The 23,558-nt window shown below is 42.4% G+C and overlaps 1 protein-coding gene across 1 annotated transcript in view; it reads left to right on the top strand.

Annotated features, from left to right (window-relative positions):
• Positions 1–23,558, top strand: part of AFF3 (ALF transcription elongation factor 3) — a 326,498-nt gene that overhangs the window by 245,772 nt on the left and 57,168 nt on the right. The gene's annotated exons all lie outside the window — the stretch shown is intronic.

The raw sequence follows: 23,558 nt of genomic DNA, 5'->3' as shown, positions 1-23,558 counted from the left end.
TATAGTTGGGCTGTAGGTCTGCACAGGTATTTACCTTAAATGACTTTTATGAAAGAGGATTGATTGAAATATAAGGTAGCTTTCTAAGACGGTCCTGATTTCTTTTCCAGTTTTGGGAAAGGGGGTAGGGAAGGGGGAGGAGACACTGTACATTTTAGTGCCTGTGAAAAAGAACTAGCAGATTTACATTTTTCCACAAATGAGGTACTGTGTCATTCAGGCTGACACAGAGTAAATTTCCCCATGTCTTGTTGGCAGCCCCCTCTGCTCCGTCTGGCCCCCAGCCCCCCGCCTCCCTGGGAATAAGTGGTAATTGACTCTGGAAGCCAGCTCAGGCCAGGATTTCTCCAGAGCAGAGCCTGTCACTTAGGCTGAATTATATGTTGTGCATGGATGAATAACATTTCTCTCTGCTCGGAGGGTAAGACCGCCAAAATTATTGACCTTCCCTCCCCAAGTTTACAAACACTGTTTTGTTTAGAATTTTTTGCCCCGCTTTAAGGGAAAAAAAATTTAGAGTAAAATGTATGGGATGCGGGTGAAATTGCTGGCACAGTTATAGGGCTCAGAACTATTTGCTGTAACTGGAATGAATGCAAAAAGAAAGTGGAGTTGGAGTCAGCATTATGCCCCTTTCCCTGGAGGTGTGCAAGCTCACTGCCGAGGCAAAGCAGATTTTGCACTTGGTGGGGACAATACCGTGACCAAAGGAAACATGGGCATTTTTTTCACAGCATTCTCCCCCTGGGCTACATGTGGAACATTCCTGCAGGAGTGGCCCTGGAGGTAATTAAAACCTCAAAAAAAAAAAAAAAAAAAATCCCACAGTTTGATTTCTGTCTCCCCAGAAAGAAAAGTGGTGGTGATGGATAGATGTTCCCTACCTCATCAAAGGTGGGGAGGTAGCTGGCTGCAGGGTGCCTTCATCCACAGAGTAGAAGGGCCTCAGTATTAATAACCATCATGGCTCAGATTTAGGATTTATGATCAGATATTTCCCTGTCTAGCCCTAAAAGCATGCTCAGGGACTACAGCTTTTCCAACCGGTTCTGCAAAAATTTTGACCCTCCTTCCCCCGATTCTGGAGGGGTCCTGGGCAGGCTGGGGTGCACCCTGGGGTTTTGCCTCCCTGCCACCCATGACCTCACTGCAGCGAGCAAATGGGAGGGCAGGGGGCCAAAATCCCCCACTGTGACAGCAGTTCTGTCTCTTCTTGGCTAGAGCAAGGATGCCTGTGATACTGCTGCTCATTAGTTGCGTCCCAGTAGCAACTCAGAGCTCCCAGCCACACACCAACACTTCCCAGCAACAAGGGAGGTGGCAGCTTACTATTAAGCTTTCAGTGATTTTTCCTTTTTTCTAAAAAATACTCTCCAGAAGTTCCTCTTGCAGTTCCTGTTTTCAGATTCTCTTAAAGAGGTAACAGCTAAACTAAAAGATGAGGAAAACAAACCTAAACAAACATAAAAGAGAGAGTTTTTAAATCTAGCCATTGATTTCTGTAGTGTATCACACTCAGTCTTGTTTTCAGAATGACACAGTAACCCCCAGCAGATTTATGTGCAAACACAAAGATTAGTGACCCAGAAGCTTGACTGAAACAGCTTTTCTGCTTCCAGAAGACAGGTTGCTCTGCACATGCACTGACTGTTTTGTCAGCAAAGATGCACTGGCCCCATTAGCTTTTCATTCTCTCATGAAAAGCCCTCGGTGTTTATTCAGCACAGCTTGGTTTTAATTTTATTGTGCTCTTCAGTAAAGTGGTCAAACTACGCAGATTACTCACTTTCTGGGACAGAGAAGAGCAAGAACTTAACTCATATACCTTAATGGTATAGAGCTGGCATATTTTCAATTGTCTCCTATATCCGCTGCCTGAATAGCTTTCAAGTGAAGAAAAATGCCTGTAACTAAAATATCCAATGTGTTCTGTTGTTATTTAACAGTAAGCAGTGTGGTTAAGCCAGGTCTTAAACTTGCTTAATCCCACTGAGCTAAATAGATTTTATTATTGACTCCCATGGTTCCAGAACTCTGACCTTAAGGCTGAAGCTAAAAGCTAATTTTTTTTGCAGCCTGTTCCACTAACCCAGAAGCACTTGCTTGCTGGATACATTTGCAGTGGAGAACATCCAGCTGTAAATTACAGCTGTTTGCAATCCTACCCAAACACAACACTCATTATTATTCTTTTGTTCTTTTTAGGCTGAAAAGCCCACCATGAGGGAGACCGTGCAGTACTTAATCCACACATTAAATTTACTCACAGCTCATATTCATGTGCAAGATAAGATTTTCCATAAAGTAAAAATTTATAGTGGTCCTAGGGCACTTTTATTCCCCCTGGCTGCTTTTAACTCTCTCTGCTGGGGTGTAGGCCAGGTGGGTCTGCTGAAGAGTTTTGAACACTTAGAGGAAAGTGGTGTACCACTGCTGAATTTCCTCTCTGGTTGTAGCAAAGGAAAGACAGGTCCTTTGCCAAGTCCTTGGGTGGTACCTGGGAGGTGTGCTGACTTCACAGCCGCGATCTGCTCTCCTTTCTGTGTGCTTGTACTGGTGCAGGCAGGCAAAACCCACCAGCTCTGCCCAAACAAACCTCAGTGTAGGCGTGTAAGGTACAGGCAGAGCTGAGCCCAGTCATCTCAGCAGCCATATGGCTGTGCTGGCAGCCCTGCAATTCCCAGCTGATAAGCCCTGTAAAGAGCCCAGCTCAAGAGCTTGCCCTCAGCACCTCGATGATACAAACTTGTCGTCCACACCTGCGCTGTGAAGCGTGGGCTGTGATAAACTTTTTAGATCTACCACCTCTTGCTGTTGGCAGAGCAGGCATTTCAGCACTAGCATCCATTTGGCAGTGGAGACAAGCCCCATTCATGATGGCTGGTGAGCTACACAACCTCTCTTGACCTTTAGTCTGAGCAGGAGGAATATTGCAGTTCCATCTAACCACACCTCGTCTGTCCATGTCTGATCACGGTTAGGACACCAGAATGAGGGCTGGGACTGGCCAGTAGCATGCAGGATCCTGAAGAGAAAATTAATTTTCCCCCTTCCCCAATGGAGAAGTGTAGGGTTTCGCAGCTGAGAAGCAGTGGAGCCTCACATCTGTGGGGAGAGACATTTGGAAGCAGAGGTGCTGGTGCACTGCCTCTCATGGCTGCATGCATGCATTTAGCACTCAGGTGCAAGAAAAATCAAAAAGGTTGACCTTGGGCAACCCAATCTCTTGCCCTGATATTGTAAGCAGACACAGAATTGATGATTAATCCAGCAGGATGTGTAGCACGGCTCTTCTTCAGACAAAGCCACATTGAGATACACTATTTATGTTAGGAGGCCTGGGGAGGCACTGCCTGTGAAATATTAAAGCAACAATAAGAGGCAATTTAGATTTTTTAATAGATCACTTAAAGCAGGTAAGTCAGCTGTCCAAGCAGCCTTAAAACTTTTTGTGAAAAGAGACAAAGTTTTCTTGTTCTCAGGTATCTGCTTCAGCTGTGATTATGCGAAGCAGTTAAACTTGTGATACCCTAAAGTAAGTAAAGAGTCCAGTGACAGCCAGCAAAAACACTCATGTGCTTCATGTAACTCACATACTTCATGTTTGTGTTGGAATGATGTTTTTGATAACATCGCCTTTCACGCCATGAGAGCTCTCCACACGAGAAGCTACATGGTCAGCGTATCAGTGAGTGACTCAGCTAGCTGGCTGGCCAGAAAAGCTTCATGTGGCAGCATTGTGCAATCAGTGAGAGCCCAGGGGAAGCCTTGGCTTGGGACAGCTGATCTGGGACCCAGCAGAGAGTGACGGAACTGAGATCACAGGCTCCACAGGAGTCAAAAGGTTGGCCAGAGAAAAGCGTACACGCACAGTGCTCGCTGCACAGAGGCAGGCATGCAGCTCTCAGCATTAGCACACTGCTTCAACTTTCTAGATTATCTTTGAGAGGAAAAAGAGAATACTTCTGAGAGGGAATATATGGATTTATCATTTGTTTTGCATCATGTCTTGCATGAAACCTTGGCTGTTTGGAGATGCTTGTGTCTCACACTTGCACCCTTCCTGGCCCCTGCCCCAATATAGGTAGCAAAGGAATGGTCTGGAGTTTCTCAGTCCTGCTAGTTACAGAATGTGAAGGTGGAAGAGTAATGATACATGTTGTATATAGGATAGTTTTTCCAGTACTGGAGAATGTTGTGAATTAGTGAAAAGGGGCTTTAGAAGAAGAGCCTGTGTAGACAGCTTGGAGTGAAAAGGAATAGGTATCTCTGTAAAATTCCCTCTGTTTAATTTGTCACCAAGACCTGTACCACTCACCTTTTTTGCTGCTGCTTTTTTTTTTTTCCTCTCATACCTTGAGTATTGCTGGTGTTTATTTAGAGTTGTTCTACCATACCACCAAAGATGTGATGTGGAGGTATTGTTGTGTGAGACGGTGGAGCAGAGCTGTACTGGGGAACTGTAACAACTTTGAGCCCTACTAAATACTGGAATTCATTTGATGTTTAAAGAAAAAAAAGAAAAATTAAGATGTATTTTTGTCTTCAAGGAAGTGATAGAGTTTTGCTATCATGACAGCCAAACATTTCCCACCTCCCTATGGGCAACCTTCTGCATTTGCTCCCCAAAGATATCTGGGGGAAGTCAGTCAGTTCTAGTTGCCAGAAACATCTGCATTTTGAAAAACATTCATCTGCTAGAAGAAAAGTCTGACTAGTAATTTCTCACGTATTTTCTTTGACTTCCTTGGTCTTTTAAGAAAGAGTGTGAGGATTGTTACAGCCTGAATGTGGAAGGTAAAAAGGCAAGGTGCAGGTCTGTGGTCTTTCATATCTTAGTAAGGAGAAAACAGGTCCCACTGCTGACTGGCAGCATAAAGAATATGCAAAGTGCTATTGGGAAGAAGAGTGTATATGTGTGCAGCATATGAAGTGCCTCAGCATATGATTAACCTCGCTGGGTATGTAGTAAATAGTAGATAACTGTGATCAAAAAAGTATTCATGTGATTTATCAAACTGAGCAACTGTGCATTTTGCAGTGAAGCAGGAGGTCAATCCTGAAATCTAGGGCAAGTAGAGCAATAGGAAATTGCGGGGACTAAGAAGTTAATCATGCTGTTGGACTGCTTCCATCTGGTTTTGAAAGACGGAGTCAGTACAGTGCTAGCGAGGATGCTTCACGGCAACAGATCAGGAATTAATTTTTTTCAGCAAATCTTCAGCTATCATTTGTGGTAACACAGGCTTATAAAAATGTAATTTAATTTCTTTGGAATAAATCAAACAGGACAAGAAGCATGAGAGTGTTTTTTTAATGTGTGTATCTGAGGCAAAAAATAAAAAGTGTGAGTATTAGAACAGCAACAATCCAAGAGGAAACAAACATTAACAATATAAAACCTAGAAGGCATATATGGCCATCCAGTTAAATTGTGCACATAATTTTCTTTGAAAAATCAGTTCACAGTTGGGAAACTTCTACATTTTTATGACCCTTGGAGGCGTAATCTTGTCTAACCTGTCTGTCCATCTTCATAAATGTGGATCAAAGGAGCTCTGACCTAATGTTTTGTGGAATTGCTGCTCTGAACACCACTTAGATATATCATGAGTGCACAGCTATAGGCAGAAAGCTTGTTAATAAATTCTGTTTACCTTATTATTGATACTACTTATGATATTTCAGTGAGGTTTGAACATCTGGACAATAAAAGTCCCCGAAGGCAATGAACATGTTGTAAAACAAAAGGGATTTTAACCCTGATAGTAATTCTGGTAGCTAAAACTTGCTTTCTTCGAACAAGTGGGAGGACAGCTGATAACATTATGCCTTTCTTACTTCAGCAGTGGGATAAGAGAACAGAGAGCCCTACACTAGGAGTAACATGTTGTGCTATTTTTAGTGCTAGGCTGCAAAAAGTGAAATGTTATAAATACATTTGTATCTATTTCCTGGCGGTCTGATGAAAGAGAGCTCAGGTTTACACAGCACCAAAAGCAGGAAACTGGCAGCCACTCTGTTCACAGAAATCACCACTTTCATTACCACTTCATTTTAAGAAAAGGTGAAAATTCATAGCAAGCAGCAACACCTCAGCCTGGTCCAGTTCCATGACATGAGTTTGGGATTTTTGACTCCCGTGTGCCTGTGAATCGCATCCTAGCTCTAGCTGGGGGGGGTCTCCAGAGCAGGTGCAGCAATGCAAAGGAGAAATCTCAGTTCCCTGTGAGTGAGGCAGCAGTCCATGCAGCAGATGGAAGGAGATCCCCCTTCAAGCTTTAATCGTTCAGTGATCAGCCAGGCACAACAGAGCTTTCTGGCACCAGCTCCCTGGATGATGACATGCTTGCTCCAGTCAGTTTTTCCTGCCTTCCTGCAAAGATGGTTTAGAAATCTCAGCTAAATTTCTGGGTTTGCCTTTGTCACTGGTAAGGCTATCTGCCTTTGTCCTCTGTAGTTTTTAATTTTAGATTCAAGAGCATTTTCTCCTTCCCCTTGCTTTTGTTCTGACCCTGGCAACAAATGGGGGCGGAAAGGAAAGGAGAGACTGGCTTGCTCAGGGGAGAACAGTCAGGTTCTGCAGGAGGCCAGTCCCATGAAAAAGATATGCTTGTGCTCAGGATGGGCAAGGGATTCCTCAGAACACTGTCCTCATGGGGCCCCAGTGGGGACAACACTGTGCAACAAGCCTGTGCTTTGGCTGGCCCTTTGTTCTCTGAGGGGTGGAAGAGGATACTGTGCAGAAGCAGAACTCTCTCCAGTTTCTTTGCAGGCAAAAAAAAAAAATAGCATGAGTTAGTACAAAGAATGAGGCACCTTGAGATTTCTCCATGGGGATTAGTTGGGGCTGATCAGGCCTGAAATGCTCCTGCAAGGAGTCACATTGCTGTGATCTGAGATACTTTGCTCCCCCATGCAGTCCCATCCAGGTGTCTCCTCCATTTTTTTGTGACTGCCTCAATTTTGATGTAAGTTGCAGGAAAATTTTTATCCTTTCCTCTCTCTTGGAAAAGTATTGGATTTAATCTACCACTGAGGAATGGTTCATACTGTTCTAGGTTTCTTGCACTTTAGTGAATGGAAATGTGTGTTCTTTGAACAGCCTGGGTTTTCTCCCAAAGAAAAACTAGAGCATTTGTGAAATTAAACAAAGCTCTTATGGTGGAACAGCTTTTTACCACAGCTATGTCACATCTGCTGGTGGGAAGGTTCAGCAGCAGTCCAGTAGGGCACAACTAGCTCCCCCAACACCCTCATGGCAACCTGATGAGCAGGGAAAGTATTCAGGCTCTGGAACCATTGAAGCTTTTTTGATGTAAACTGAGATCCAAAAATCTGAAATGGCTCATTTTCTAAAGTTACAAGGTTAGGTTTTTTTGCTCACTCAACATTTCCAGGGAGTCTGTCTGGTGACATTTTCTTTACAAATTACCAGACCAAACACTTTCTGCTTTATTTTTCATTATTATTGCTTTCTTTTGAGGTTCAGTTTCATGGGTAAATTCGAAATTGGAGGGCTTTGTTCCAAAGTGGAATGGCATGAAATTTCAAATTCCTTCTCCAAATGGAAGACCTTCCTTTTCTCAAAGACTGTATTTATATTAGGCTGCCCTTTTTGCAGTCAGAGAGGGGCCAGATCATATTGTGACTGTTTGCTCTAATGTGTTTTTAACTGAGAAGTAAAATTAGGCCTGGATTGAAACTGGGTGTAAAAAAGGTTAAGTTCAGACATTACATTTTTATAACCTGAAAATTTTATCATTTTGAAAGGCAGAAATAAGTAGAAATTACTAAAATTAAATGAGGTATTTTCCCACAACATATGATTTAAACATGACACATGCTATCTTTAATATGGTCTGTAATCGTCTACCATTTTAGCCAAAAAGAAAGTTGTTTATTTTAAAGTTAGGTATTTTATATCCTACAAAATTACTTTGCATAGCAATGTATCTTCTGTGTTAGATTGTTATCAAGATTTTAAAAGGTTTTTTCATTCTTGACTCAGGCACAGAACTCTTTTTCAGGCTGAGACTGCCTCTCACTCACATATTTACACAGAAGGGAATAGGCCCTTCTCTGTGAAAATTTAGAAGCCAAATAATTCAAAAGTACCTCTCACCTATTACTTACTGGCACAATCAAACCTAACTTCTCTAAATAAACAGTTTGTCAAGTAACATTAAAAACAAACAAAAAAACCCACAAAAAACAGGGAAGTGGAGTTAAAGAATCCCATTATTCTGATTTAACAGAAAAAAATCCCCCTTCAAAAGTCATAGAGCCTGCCAAGTAAATTTATTTATTTGCAATGATCCTTTAAGACACTTTAATATGCTTTTTAGAGGATCTGCTGTGGCCCTGGTGTAATGCATACCCAGGGAGGTTTGTATTGTTTCATGCCTGGGAAGGTGATGCCTGCTGGCAGGGAAGGTGCTGCTTTAGGAGACAGCTAGACCCTGGTTCCCAGTAGCCCTAAGGGACTTTGCTCACCATTCCCATCATTCCCATCTTCCTTTTCTTCCTTCCTACGTTGCCTTCAGAGGGAGAAGAGGAAAACGAGGCATGTGGCCTCTGTCACATGCACCTTCCCCTACGTGGCCTCAGATCTCCATGAGTTTGGCTGTTTCCCAAGGCGACCTTGTCCCAGAGCTTCCCTGTCCCATGATGGGTACATCATGGACCCTTGCTGTGTTTCATGCTCAGGTTGCCCTTTCCCCATTCCTCAAAGCCACCGTGACCCCACTGGGGTGCCTGGATCCCCCAGAGCCCCCATCTCCCACCAGTCTCCTCCAGCCGCCCCAGGCTCGGGGGTGCGCAGCAGGAGCCCCTCTGGTCTGCAGTGTCACCAGTGATGCCCAGCGCAGGGTGCCCAAGCATCACCCACTGCTGAAAGCTCCATGTGGCCCCCATCATTGGAGGAGACAGTGGAGGAACAGCTGTAGAGAGGACCAGCCCTGTTTTGCCTTGTTTGCAGCCCCCAGGACACCCGAGGGAGGGTGGGGCACAGCCCGGCTGGGCAGCAGCGGGGCTGGCACTGCCACCCACCCAGCCAGGGCTGCCCTCGGTGGGGCAGCCACGCCATCAGCTGGACAGGGGGGCTCTGTCTGCATCTTGAGCCTTTGCACCCAACTCCCCACAGTAACCATCATTCTTCCCTGCTCATAATGCCCTCAAATACTGACTTCCTGAAGCCACTTCTTTTAAGGTCATGACGTCCCTTTTTCTAAAACTTAATAAGCTTGATACTGACCGTGTGGAGTTAGAGTGGGTTTGTAAATATTTGTATCTTCAGTATTATTTCTTTGATAGCAAACACTAGGACAATAATTCCCACATTAAAAAGGCTCTTGGGAAGGGTTTAGGAACTCTGGCCAGGCAAAAATAGTTGCCTGAAGGAAGAGGAAAAACCTTGGAGAATTACCAGACTCTTTTTTTAAATTTTGAGACAAATGGACTTTTCAAACTTTGCCCTGAAAAGAGATCTGGTCATGACCTACTATAAATCTCATATGGCCATTTAAAACCTCACAGTGCTCTGGTTAAACAGCATTGCACCAGACAAAACCTCCAGGGCATGGGGACATTGCTGCGGATTTTCCCTTTCAAGCTTGTATATTGTCCCCATAACATATTGCCAATGTTCACAGGACCAAATGAGACTGTGGCCTTTCTTTAATGTACTCAGAGCTCTTGTGTCAAGAGCCTGTGAGGTCAACAGGAAAACATGGAATGAAACCTCAGCTGAAAATCGGTCTTTCCCAGGCTTCCTGGCAATTTCCAACATCTCACTCTTTTGTTTTCCCTTAATAAGATAGAGCTTGTCCTGCACTCAATTAAAAAAAAAAAAAAAAAAAAAAAGTTGTGAAAGAGCTAAGAGCTAAGACTCAGAAAATGAGCAATTTTATAAAAGCCTGGCAGATGCCCAGTCTGCTGAACCTAATAAGAAGCACAGTCATTTTTCCAGTTTGAAACTTTTTGGTGCAAAGACCCCTAGTGCAAATATCTCCCACAGGACTTGTGGGAAGAGTGCCAGTGTATAGAAAAATAAGAGTGCTGGTATTCTGACATGAAAGCTGTAGCCTACATTTTTGAAATAATGGTGTTGAAAAGTGGAGCTCTGAGAAGAACCTAATTTTGGGCTTCTCCAGCTGTCAGCTTTCTTACCTCTCCCTCTGCTAGAGGGGCTCAGAGCACTGCACCTCTCTCTGGCAAAGCTGAAGAGGAAAGCAACAACTGCAATGTCATTTGTACAAACCCAGAGAACAGTCTGAGAAGACAGCAAAACATAAACACTCCTTTCATATTATCACTCTCTAATTGATAGAGATGTACTGGTTCAGATGTACGTCTGTTTCAACTTCTCTTTTTACACCATTTTCTATATAAGCATATCATGTGCTTGTCAAGTACGACCAAATTTTAACTTCAGATTGCTGATGTTTGAGTATTATATAAATGTATGTATATATATATATATATATATATATATATTTCCTAAGTTATTGTAAAGGATTTAAATGTTGAAGAAAAGCAGCTCCTGGTTATCCAGGAGTTTTCCCCTTGTATTGCAAGTACATCTGCCCCCTCCTGGAGCCTTGAATTATCCCCGTTATTCTTTATGTGTGCAGACAAAGGGCACTGTTGAAGCAGATGAGTGCCTCAGCATTTGATGTCATTAACTAATCTGAACCAATACCACATTATTTTCTAAGATATGTATTGTATTATTTTCTTCCATTGGGTCAAGATGCAGCATTAGCCATTTAACAAGAGCCATGACAAACTTCTGTCATTGTCTACTGTATGTTGATGTCCTCTGCCTTTGTAAGGTCTCACAGATTGGTTAGACTGGGAATTATGACAGAGTTGCCCTACCCAAATTATTAGGGTTGTTTTTATGACCAAAATCTGGTATCACTGTGGAGCAGCAGGAAATTGTGGATCTGGTTTGAATTGTTCATATGTCAGTCATTTACCACTCCAGCCTTTTAAATATATTACAACAAACTATGAAAACACTCTCTGATTAAGCGAGGGAACGTATGGCAAATTAATTCCCACTGTCCCAAATGGAGAAGACATACTCCAGCGTCACAATGCACTCCTTGTCTGCTTTGGAGTCAAGCTGCACAGGAATATTATGCACCAGTGTTCATCTGCTGAACTGGGAGGTTAGCTGGAAGAACTGGTAACTGCAAACTCTGTAGCTGTATGGACCTGCCAGTCACTCCTCTGGTTAATCCACAGTTGCAAGGATGGAAAAGAGGTGCAATGTGGATAGTCTGGCCATTATAAAAAGGGACATCATGGAAGAAAGGTAAAATCTGGAATGAGAAAAGATGAGTCTCTGTTAAGAGACTCGTTTTACTACCTTAGTATGGCCATACCATACCTGAAAGAACAGATTTTCTGATACTGTTTACAAGTTGTCACAGGCTGATTGAGTCAAGGCTTAGCTTCTGAGAATATCTGGGGTGTTCAAATACACTTTCTGCACTTGTGCTGAAAAGAATAATTACCCCCAAAAGATGTGCTTCTTTTTTTTCAGAAGTAACACTCAATTCACATGGCCATGACAATTCTAAATTTACCAACACGTGTCCAAAGCTAAGACATGACAAGTGTTTGCTTAGTTAGGAAGTAATTGTACTAGGTTTGCCTTGCAGCTGGTGAAAAGCTTGTTAAAGGCAATAGTGCAACCCTGAGATTTTCTGTGTTTCATTTTTTACTTAGACATATTTTAATATCTTTGCTTTAATGTTGATATGGTCTTGTCAGGGTTAATGTTATTTATTTGGTTGCAGGCCCCCATGCATTGGAATTACTTTATTTAAATTATATACATCTTCAGTTGACATGACTCAGTTACAATTGAAATGAATAAGCCAGCTCTGTATACTAAAAATAAGCAAACAGATGAAAAAAACACATCACCATATTAGCAGAACCACAACACGCTGATTAACGGTGGACTGCACAGTCATCAAATCAAGGTCACAATCAAGATCTGAACCAATGAATCAGAGCTCTGAGTTTTCAAACAGACACATTCAATGAAGAAGGTAAACAGCTTTACATTATAAGCTTGACATGATCTGGAACTACATTCAGTTAGTTTTGCATCAGGAAAAGCTGAAGAGAAAAGAGTTCATGTTTCAACCAAGCTCCTCACAAATGTTCAAGTCAACACAAGCACTGAGTAAGGCAATCAAGTACAGTATTCTTCAGTCCTTGCCAGTGGTGCATGGAGGACTGGTGCTGTTATGGTTCAGTCCAGAAAAGTCCACCCATCAGAGCAAATTCATCAGTGATGCAGAGTTTAGAATTTCCTTCTCATGTCACACAGTTATCATGTATGGTTATTCTTCTGCTCTTATTCTCTCCTGGCCATCAAACTCAAGTCAGAGGTCACTCTGAAAATCACATGCTCTTGCAGCTTTTAAATTATTGATGTAACATTTATGAAAATACTTCTTGCATAATTACTAGGTAAGGACTATGAATAACTGGAATAACTTCTGGAATAATTCACCAGCAGAAAATGATGGATCTAAGAATCTGGCATTTGCTGCTAGGCTGGCAAGCAATTAATGTGTGCCTTTTCACCTTTTTTTCTTTTTTGGCCAAACAACTATGCATCTATGTGAAATAAAGTGGGATCCTTCCCTTAAAAGAAAGGAAAGTGTTCAGCCTCATCCTTTCTTCCTAAGGATCTTTATTTCACATGGTTGCTGGCTGCCATGGCAGAAGCTTTGGCCAGGATAATGACAGACTTTAAAACTGACATCTCCTGCTTGGTGGTCCCAAGAGATGGCAATGCTTCTCACAGATCCATCCTTTTTCCTGCTAACTTCACTGCACAGATGGAGCCTGGTGTCCTGGATGTGGTCAATACAGCCTGGTGTCTGGCTGTAGATCAGTGCTGAATACACCCATGGCCCTGCAGGCAGGAACAACAGGCTGAGGTGTGACACACCAGCCTCCTGCATGGTGTGTGTTCCAGCGAGTAATGACGACCTTTTCCTGCAGGGAAAGCACTTAAAACCGACACTCAGCAGGTGCCACCTCCCCAGGACAAACTAATAACCTCATCAGAACACAGTGTCTCCATGTCTTTCTAATAATAATCACTTCTTTACCCGAAATTAGGAAGCTAATATGAATCAGTTCACAGCTTGCCCTCATGACTTTTAATCTAAGACCACAGCTGGCCTTTGTGCTTTTCATCAGATGAATTCCAATAATCATTAAACAAAGTTTTCTCAGTTCTGCTTTAGGTCTGGCCCAACATATCTTGCAGACCTTACTCCTGTGCAACACTGGTAAAACCCTGCCATCCTGTAAAATCCGTGATGGCAACATGAATAATTAGTTGCTGTATTCATACAGCATCAGACTTACTTATTTTCCAGTTGTCTATACTGCTTTTCTTTGTATCTAGACTAACCCTGGAGAGTACAGAGAAGTCTGCAAAGTTTTAGTCCATGAGATCATCTCGGTAATTTCTTACTGCAGACACTGTCTGCCTAACTTTAGTTCCCCATGTTAAATAATTGTGATATTGTTTCTTTAAAACCCTTGACAACAAAAATCAAAACAACCATAAATAATCCACAGACATATGGAATTGTTTTGAGAAAGAAAGCAAATTGCTGAGACTTCTTAAAAATGGAAACCTACCGAGGAAACCCCAGCAGCCTCTTTGACAGTCTGCTCTAAAAATTTTCACTTGCTTTGATGTTGTTTGTAATTTATGCTCCTCAGAGGCTTTTAGATGAAGGAAATCATCTGTTTTTACAATGTGAAACCTTCTTCTGGCTACTCGAGATGGGAATTCCTGCCCTGTTTCCTGTGCCTCTCTGTCATGGCCAAAAGGGGAAAGAGGGCTTAAAAATTGCAGGGCTGTTAGGGATCAGAGCTGTGGCATCACCTACCATTTCAAAATGTCTCCCCAAATATTACTTGCCTCTGACTGCTGAAGTAACATGTTAAGGAAACCTGTTAAGTTCATTCTCCACTGCGGTGTTATTTCACTGTATTAGTAATTCATAACGATAGGTTATGTGGTAACAAGTACAGGACAAAAGCAATTATTGAAATAGTCCCTTAAATTCAAAATTATTTTAATTACTTGTGATACCTGTCCTTTTTTTTCCCCTCATTTCTGTGCTAAGTCTCTTCATGATTCAAAAATTGCCACTGGGCTATCACCTCTCGTTATTGCCATTCTCTGAGCTGAGTGAACAAAGGAAAAATTAAACTGGAGTGTGTCAGGCAAGCAGAATAGGAAATATATGTTCCAGCAGGAAAGCTACTCTCCTCCTAATTACCCTGCAATTGCCAGGTTCAAAATGTAATTTATGAGCAGCATAGATAGAATGGCCACATTAGTCCATTATTTCATGATGATCTTTTCTACTCCTGACTTCAGAAAAAAGGGATTTTGTAGCTGTCAGTGCATTGGCATTGTCAGCAGCTGCTCTGGGCAATGATGCTAGACAACTGCACTGGAGAGATACTCCCAAAAAAATGTTAAGCAGTCTCCTAACAGCACAGTTTTATAGAAGAGAGGTGCTGTAAAGTACAGCTCAATAAATAAAGCTTAATCTGATGGGCTGCCTCAGACACTGCTGGTCACATTCAGAAACAGATCCAGAAATATTTGAGGAAGGAAGTTTTCCAGCCTGTGACTGCTGCTGTTGCATGTTTCACTTACTGTAAAATACACCAAGTGCAGCAAATGAAGCTCATGAACACCCCCTGAGTCCATTTTACTCCGACAAGTATGGAGTAGCCTGCAAAAGGATGGAGCAGAGGGTGAAGCTGCGAACATACGATAGGCAGCTGACGCTTCAGCTGTAGGTTTGGTGCCTGAGGCCAAGTCTGCATTTCAGTCAAGTTGGGGCAGTGACTTACTTGTCATCTGAGTGAGCTTTAAACACAAAACAGGGGGATACTCCAGGCCAGATGGAGCTCAGGAACCATTCAGTGTCCACGTAGTTATCACATTATCACATTAGTTAGCACCATCGTTTGTGGTACTCGAGTTAGTCCCAACAGGGTCACAGAGTGACTGAGGCTGGCAGGCATCTCTGGGGATCATCCAGTCCCACCCCCACTCAGAGCAGCATCAGCTAGAACAGTTGCTCATGGCCAGAGTTGGGTCTTGAATATCTCCCAGGATCGAGACTCCACAGCCTCTGTGTAACCTGTTCAAGAGTTAGACCATCCTCACAGAAAAAAAAAAAAAAAAAAAAGTTATATTTAAATGGAACTTCCTGTGTTTTGATTTTTATTCTTTGCTTCTTGTCCTGTCACTGGGCACCACTGAGAAGAGCCTAGCTCTGTCTTCTTTACTTCCTCCTGTCAGGTATTTATCCTTCCTAGTCATCTCAGTCTCCTCATGTGAAAGATCTTCTAATCCCTTAATCATCTTCATGGCATTTTGCTGGTCTCCATGTCTCTTCTGTGCTGCAGAGCCCAGATCTGGATCCTGGGAGAGGCCAGGGGAAAGCAAAAAAGTAAAAGAGGAAAGGCTAAGTTCAAAGGCAAAAGGGAAAACTGTCTTGCTGATTCTGGATGTGACATGCAAGCCTCTGAGTCAACCAACTGAGAGTTCATTGCCTCCCAGCTGTACACGAAGTCCATCAATATTTTTCTTTGTTGCAATCTAAATCCATAAGGAAGCTTGCCCCTTCCCTGAGAAAGCATTAGATTATATTGCTTGGGAGTATCAGTCCTAAATATTCTGTTACAGTTTCCTGCAGAGAATGTTGAATGGAGTGCTCTTAGGAATGGGAGATGCCTGCTCTGATTCATTCTTCCAAGGTTTTGTTTTTACTTTGCCCCTGAGGAATTGGCCATTTTTAATGACTTTTATGATTAATAAAACTGTCTGAAGGCCTGCTGGGGTCTTCAAGCTAGTAGTTATCAACAAAGTCATCTAGCTTTCTCCCTTAGTGCCTAAGATAATGGCAAAGTCCCAGCGCTTGATCTTTCTCCCCAAGCTGAAGCTTGCCTAGCTGCACTTAGGGTCATGTTGGGGTGGTAAAAAAAAAATCCCCAAGAGTTACTTTCATACTGCACTGACTGTGGAAAATCATACTCTCCTGGAAATCTGTGTCTCATCTTAGCAAAGCCCTTGTGCAGACTCTCCAACTTTCCCCCAGCTGTTTCCCAGCTGCAGGCAGGTGATGTGATACCCTTTTAAAGAAGCACTGAATGTATATCCTCACAGCTGGGCACTGAACTCCCAGCAGCAACACATGTTGACTCCTACACCTTTAACAGTCTCCATGCTGGGTCACACTGCTGAACACACATTCCTGCTCTGAAGAGGCTCACCACTTGACACAGCACATCCTAGACCATGCAGGAGCTCAGGCAGGCAGGGGCTTGTTTGAGACACTGCAGTAAGACCAATGCCAGAAAGGGACTATTGGCCTGGGGGCAGAGAGAGGAAAAAGACAGCAACAGCTTGTTGAGCCACTGGGAGGGGAAAGCAGCCCCACCTGGCAATATCCCTCCCTGTCCCTGTGCCCTCTCCCCACTGTCATGTGTGCATTTCCTTTCTGCCCCACTGGGAAAGGCTGGGAGAAAAAAACATGCATTGAAGAATAGGCAAGGGCATCTCCACAGCTTTAGTGATATTGTAAATTCACAGGAAACCTAAAAAGATGCTTGGTGGTTAATGAACAGCAAAACATGTGAGATACGGATTGAAAGGTATATTGGGAGATATATGTTTAACTACATCAGGACACAGCATGGTATAAGACCAATTTTTTTTTTTAATTAAAATGTCATATAGATCTAGTGTTTTTCGTAGTAGTTGGTAGCACATTTCACAGAAATAAAGGATTGATAACATCCTGCAGGAGGTTGCAGCTGGGGAACCACTGAGTCCAGACACATTGGTACCACACTGTAGATTAATAAAGCAAATAAAATTATATTTACTTTGAAATTTATTTCTGCCTCCCCTCATCATCTGTATGTGCATGAGTAAACCTCAAGTTTACTTTCCATGGATAACATCTAACAAAAAGATGCAATTCACATTCAATTTTTCCTTTGAATGGTAAAGGGCAATTTATATAACTCTTTGTAACATTCATATATTTGTGCATATCATACTTCTTGATAGTTTTTCACAGATCACATTATACCTGAGGAAGGCACAGCAAAGGTTACTGGTAGACACTGCTCTCTGCTTCAAAATCCTTCATCAATTATCTGCACATGTGTCTGCTGGGTTACAGTGGGTCAGATCGTGACACCCCCACTAGACAGACGATTCTTGCTCTTCAGGAGCACTTCTGGGTACTCTTATCCAACTGTAAAGTATGATATTACTAAACCAGAATAAGGGGTCAAGAATCTGAGCCTGGTCAGAATGGGAGAAGTTTTTTTGCCAGTGGCTCAAACCCCTGAAAACCTAAGGCTGCATCACAAGCAAATAGTCAACAGCTAAAAGTTCATTTAAACATTCTTTATTTCCAGCTAACATGTCAATAATAGGTAAACAGCATATCCTGGGCAACTCTTTCTAGAAACCTATCAAAGTATTTTTGGATGATGATGGAAAATAGGCTGTGCCTACAACAGAAAGAAGAACCTTTTATAAGTCTTCAAATAATCTCAAATTAGCTTTTAACATCCTCTCTGCTACAATTCTGGGCTTTATTAGCTGTTCTGCTTGCCATTCCTGAGCCTGCCTAATGTCTTCTGTAGAACAACTATGCATTTTTTTCAGGCATTTGTCATTTCGTGAAACATATAAAAGAGAGCACTTGGATTCAAATAACAGGCCATCTAAATGCTGTTCTGCATAGGGAGTGATATATGCTGACAAGGACTAGAAGTCAAATGTTCTTTTTATGGTACTTTATGGTGAGCAAACCTACTTAAAACAAGCTTCTTCTCAAGGCAGCATATTGATTAGAGCTGACGGGCCAAAAAGACCTTTGGGAGACAACAGAATATGGCTTGAGTCAAAGAGTAACACTAAAGCTGGCAGCAGCAACATTAAGAGTCAGTGAAACCTGAGAGAGTTTGTCTCATGCTGAAATTTATTGCACCCATTTGGACAGCCATTATGGTAGTTAGTAATTTTATCTGCACAAGTTCATCTGTATTTGGACTCTCAGAGCTTAGTGAGAGGTCCTGCAAGGCAGCATACCCAGGGCTCTGCTGACTGAGGCAAACGATTTCTGTGCTGAGGCAAGGTGTGACTGTGTCTGAAGACTACAAAAGGCTGTTTGTATCGATGGCCAGCCACAGCATTAACAGTAATTCTGAAATAAGGTGATGGCAGGCCAGTGCAGATGAGGATTTTCTAGTCTGCACTACTGTGGTTTTCTTCTGAGGCTTGATGAAGCTGTCACTCACAAGCAGAAATGGCTGTTCTCTTGGATAGAAGTACATTTACACTTCACATCTTAGGAAATAAATGGGCAAAAAGAGCAACACCCAGTCTAATATCCAGTGAAACTGTATCAAAATCTCCTGATGAGACATATTGAAAATGGTAGGTTAAAGCCACTCTACAGAACATATTGCATTGTTCCTTTGCCTAGTTTCTGCAATTACCCTTGCATTGAAATTGCCATCACCATTGCCTGTGGAGATGTTCCTTATCTTCATTGATGACTGGTTCCAGTGCTTAATTACCTTTATTTTTCTAACATGTCTCTTGGTAGGTTGAAGCCAACCAGACTGCTGGAATCACCTTCAAAATGTTAGTGGAGGGTCTCTTCCTGAGACAGATATAATTGTTCCTGATACTGATATAATTGAATCTGACAGGGCTTTTGATAGTGGTCTAATGAAACAGTGGAGTACTGAGTTGGGAATGGATATAGGTCTTCATATTGGATACCAACCCCACCTTAGGATAAGTGGAGAGAGGTGACTGAACCCTGAAGAGAAGATTGTGAAAAGGAATCTGAACCAAACCTCCCTGGCTTCCCATACAGATTACAATGCACAAGGTGCTGGGCATTGTAAAGCACATAGTTTAAGCAGTCCTTAGGATCTTGTATTTTTTCTAAGTCCATCAGGAGAGGTAGGAATCTCCAGAGGGCACAAACTGGCCTTGACCAGACAATAGAGGGATCTAAAATAGAAAGCTCCTAACATGGCCAAAATAGTGAAAAAAAAGAAAAATTAAAAGTTCTGGGGTGCATAAGTAGGAAAACACACAAAAGCCATTGTCCTTGATCTCAGGGGGAAATCAGAAACAGTGTTCTATGACTGAATATTCTGAACAAGTTTATCCAGTTCCAGTTTATTTCTGGCCCACCCTCCCTCCCCCTCAGAAAATGTCTCTATAGAGATTGCTTCCTGATTTGACAGGGGATGCAGAAGGGTGCTGTTCATGGACTATTCTCAAAGCTGTTCATCATTCTCCAGGCCATTGGTCCAAGGCCATGTTCCAAGGACAATATAGGACATACAGACTATGCCATTCATTTCTTCAAGTCCCTGTACTTTGAGACATTAAGAGGCTAATTAATCTACCAAGGTAAAAAGACCCTATCAGTCCTCTTCTACTAAAGAGTTAACTTGCCTGGACCAGGGATTCTCTCCACTCATATTCAGCTGATGCAAGGTCAATGACAAACACACCAAGGAAGTCAGAGTTGCTTTATTTTTCTTGTGAGCAGGTCAAATAAAACACTGCTGATGCTCCATTTATCTGGAGCGACAAGCATACACTTGGCAGCAGTCGAAAGCAGACGCTGGAATCTGGCACCAGGCTCCCACCACAGCTGTCAGCCTGCTGACTAATCACTTCACCCCCACGTTAATGCTGCTCCAGGTCTACTGGGCCCTTTCATCTCAGATACCCCAGCACATGCTCCTCTTGATAGACCAATTTATACAGAGGTGTCACCATTAATTGTTACATAGCATTTTATTTTAGGATATTTTTTTAACTCAAGGTGGGTTTTTTCTAGAGGCTTTCTCTTTTCTACCATATTCCTTCACAATGGAAGCTGTGATTTGACTGCCTCCAGTATCAACTAGGCCTTAAGTAGATGCCCCTTGCCAGAATGGATTTTCTTCAGGGTTTTTGTTTACTTGTGTGCCTGAGCTTCATAGCTTGTTCTTTTAAACAGCCTTTGCTATAAATTTTTCTTTGGTGACTGTTCTGACAAGCTGCAGTTGCACAGTGCACACCTGACTCTCTTCAGAGAGATCTGGTTTGCCTTCAGTTTGTGTTATCAGATGATGCTTGTAGTCTTGTCAGCACAAACTATTTAAGAAGCTCCCAGGGAAAGTGTTAAAATATAGGTGGGGCCTATGAACTCTTTCCTTGGCAGCTGTGCTTTATTAGCTGAGCTGTGCAAAGGTGGTGCAGCTAAGGTAATGCAGTGCTTTCACCGAAGCATTATATATTGTGACAAGCTAAACAACCTCCAGGACTCTCACTCATCATGACTCCCATTTCATACCTCATCCATTACAGGAATGAGGTATGAAAACATTTCTCTGTTTCCTAAAGATATTAACAGACTCCTGGGAAATCGTTTACCTGGAGAAAGGGAAAAAGAAAAGTGTTGAGCCTCATTTTTTTGCGTTCAGGCTGAAACAGTAAGCCATGGCAGGGCTAACTGTCTTCTCCTGTTAGTGAATGATAGGTTTTTGCAATTGGTAACTGGAAAGAATTCAGACATTTAATTGGTTTAATACATATAGTTAGCAAAGGCACAAAACCATTTATTTGTGTCACTTCCATATTGACTTCAGAATAAGGATATCCAAGGGCTTTTTAAAGAATAATGAAAGTAATCTCCTAACACACTGATGGTGGGAAGTTCAGTCACACCCATGTATGGGACGGTGGCTGGAGCCCTGGAAGGGTCGTTTGATTTGGTCATTCAGACACAATGGAACAGATCTAAAACTAGAGCAGAGCCTTTCTGTCATGGGAGCATAGAGGCATGGAAAGGCTTGGGTTAGAACCAACCCAAAAGATCAGGGGAGTTGGAACTGGATGATCTTCAAGGTGCCTTCCAACCCAAGCTTTTCTATGACTTTGTGATTGTGCTCGTCTTTGAATGTTAAGTATACAACCAGTCTTTGTACTGGTATTTTAAGCCATGGTGGTATCTGGCTGTTGTCTGTGCATGTTCTAGAGTTTATGGTATCATTTCCCTTTTCTCAGCATGATTTTGTCCTGAAACAAATGGATGAGGTCCACCTCCATTCCATGGGCTGTCCTTATGGTGCTATTTCTTGGCATTCTACAGTTGCCTCAGAAGAGATCCCCATACGTTCTGTTACAATATTGTGATGGCGTGATCTTCAAGTCCCATGCTTCAGAAGTCTTTGCTGGAAGAGAATTTGAAAAATACACAGGGGCAGCAGCAAGTAGTGGGCATTTTCATGGCCTCTGTGATCCATTCACAGTTATTGAGACAGGAATTCCCTACTGTGTGCATGAGAGACATGCAATATCTTCAGTGCCAGGCAGCAGAGATATTTATACAGATCTTGGCACAATGTTCTCAGTCTGTGCTTTGAGGAAGCACCATGTGGAATTTGCTTCTTGCAATAAAGGCATAAAGAGTTTTCCATAAAAGACCTTTGACGGGTAGTAGGTTGGCTCTGAGGGAAGAAGGAAGTGGTGTTTCAGATACTTTAATCTGAAATCAAAATAGAGGCTCTGCCAACAGAGCTCCTGTAAACCATGGAATATGTTTTCATTGCTGAATTTGAAATACTGTTTCAGAGTCTTGGTCAGATTTAAATCACTGTTGGATTTAAATCACTGTAGCCTAATTGAAGTCAATGGAGCTATGACAGTTTATACTAGCTAGGAGGCTGGTGTCTGTTTCAAAGCATTGTTTTCCCACAATTGGCCTTGATTTCTAGATAGTGATAGTCTTTTTTCTGGGTATCCCAAATACTCTAAGTATTCATACAGCCTTTCTTAGGATTTTCTCAAATGTTTGTGATATATTAATTGGATCACCTTTTCCACACTTACTTCTCAATGCTGACAATGTGATCCCTAACAATGTCTCTTGTTTATTCAAATAAGCTCTTCTCACTAGTTATTGCATTTCTCTCTCCTCTGGGAAGTCACAGCCATTTAACAGTTGCACACCAGAAAGAGATTTAGAAGAAAAATAGTTTAGATGATCACAGCTGTGCAGATGACACTGGATAAATAGTGTCCTATCTCCAACACAGAAAAAAAAAAATACAGCAGATAATGTCTGATAGTGTTAGTGACCTTTTTGGTAAGAAAGCTTTGGATACAATTCTTGCAAAGTGAAATTACACAGACCAACTGGACTCTAAAATAGGATGAATTTTCTCCCTGCTCAGCACTGCTGAGGCCACACCTCAATTACTGTATTCAGTTTTGGGCATCTCACTACAAGAAGGACATTGAGGTGCTGGAGCATGTCCAGCAAAGGACAACAATACTTGTGAAAGTTCTGGGACATAAGTCCCATGAGGAGCAGCTGAGGAAACCGGGCTTGTTTACACTGAAGAGAAGGCGGCTCAAGGTAGACCTTATTGCTCTCTACAACCTCCTTAAAGGAGGCTGTGATGAGGTGGGTGTCAGCCTTGCCTTCCATGCAACCAAGGAAGGACAAGAGGAAACGGCCTCAAGTTGGGCCAAGAGATGTTCAGGTTGGATATTAGGAAAAATTCTTCACTGAAAGAGTGGTAAAGGGAAGCGGTAGAGTAACCATACCTAAAGTGTTTATAAAAATGAGTAGACATGGCATTTTGTAATATGGTTTAGTGGGCCTGGTGGTATTTGGTCAAGGGTTGGACTTGATGATCTTGGAGGTTTTTTCCAACCTTAATGATTCTATGATCGTATGAGCATTTGCGTAGCCTTTTTGGGGCTGGAAAAGTATTTGAGAGGCTCACTGATATGTTCCTTTGGCTGAGTCATTTCTCCAAGGCCTGATTCTCCCTTGAATTGCATTCTTGATAATCATTCATGCCTGTGTAAAGTAGGTATAAAGTGCCTTCATATTGTAATGCAGTGGAGAACTGGGATCACAAATTCTTCAGCATCAGAGGGATTTTTTTCTTTATATTGTCACTGAATACTTGCAGTTTGGTAAAGAACTGCATCAGTTTTACTTGTATCTTTATCCATGCTGCATGTCTGAGCCTGAATTCTTGCAATGCAGCAAAAGCCTAGCCTGGGAAATTCTTGTGGCCAGTGCTGAATGCCATGATTTATTATCATGGGAAGTAGTGCAGTTGTAAGCAGCAGCTTAATATGAAGCATAGAGCGGGACTCAGATCCAGCATGATTAACCCAAAGAGGTCTCCTGAGGGCCACCAAAGCAATCTCATTTGGGAATCTGTCTCCACTGACTGAATAGCCACCTCTAGCACCTTCCTGCATAACTGTTCAAACCACCTTGGTGCCATTCAAAGGCTGGCCATGGCCATGCAGCATGAAGGGGCTATCAACTGGTCCCACACATATAACCTCTAGGCCTTGTCCAGGGATTGAGATGGCTCCACCTCTCAACTTGGATCACAAGTTAATTTGAGTGGGGGAGAAG

This window comes from Serinus canaria, chromosome 1, assembly GCF_022539315.1.
Source record: "Serinus canaria isolate serCan28SL12 chromosome 1, serCan2020, whole genome shotgun sequence".
NCBI lineage: Eukaryota > Metazoa > Chordata > Aves > Passeriformes > Fringillidae > Serinus > Serinus canaria.
Note: the sequence above shows the minus strand (reverse complement) of the source record. Positions and strands in the feature narration are given on the sequence as shown.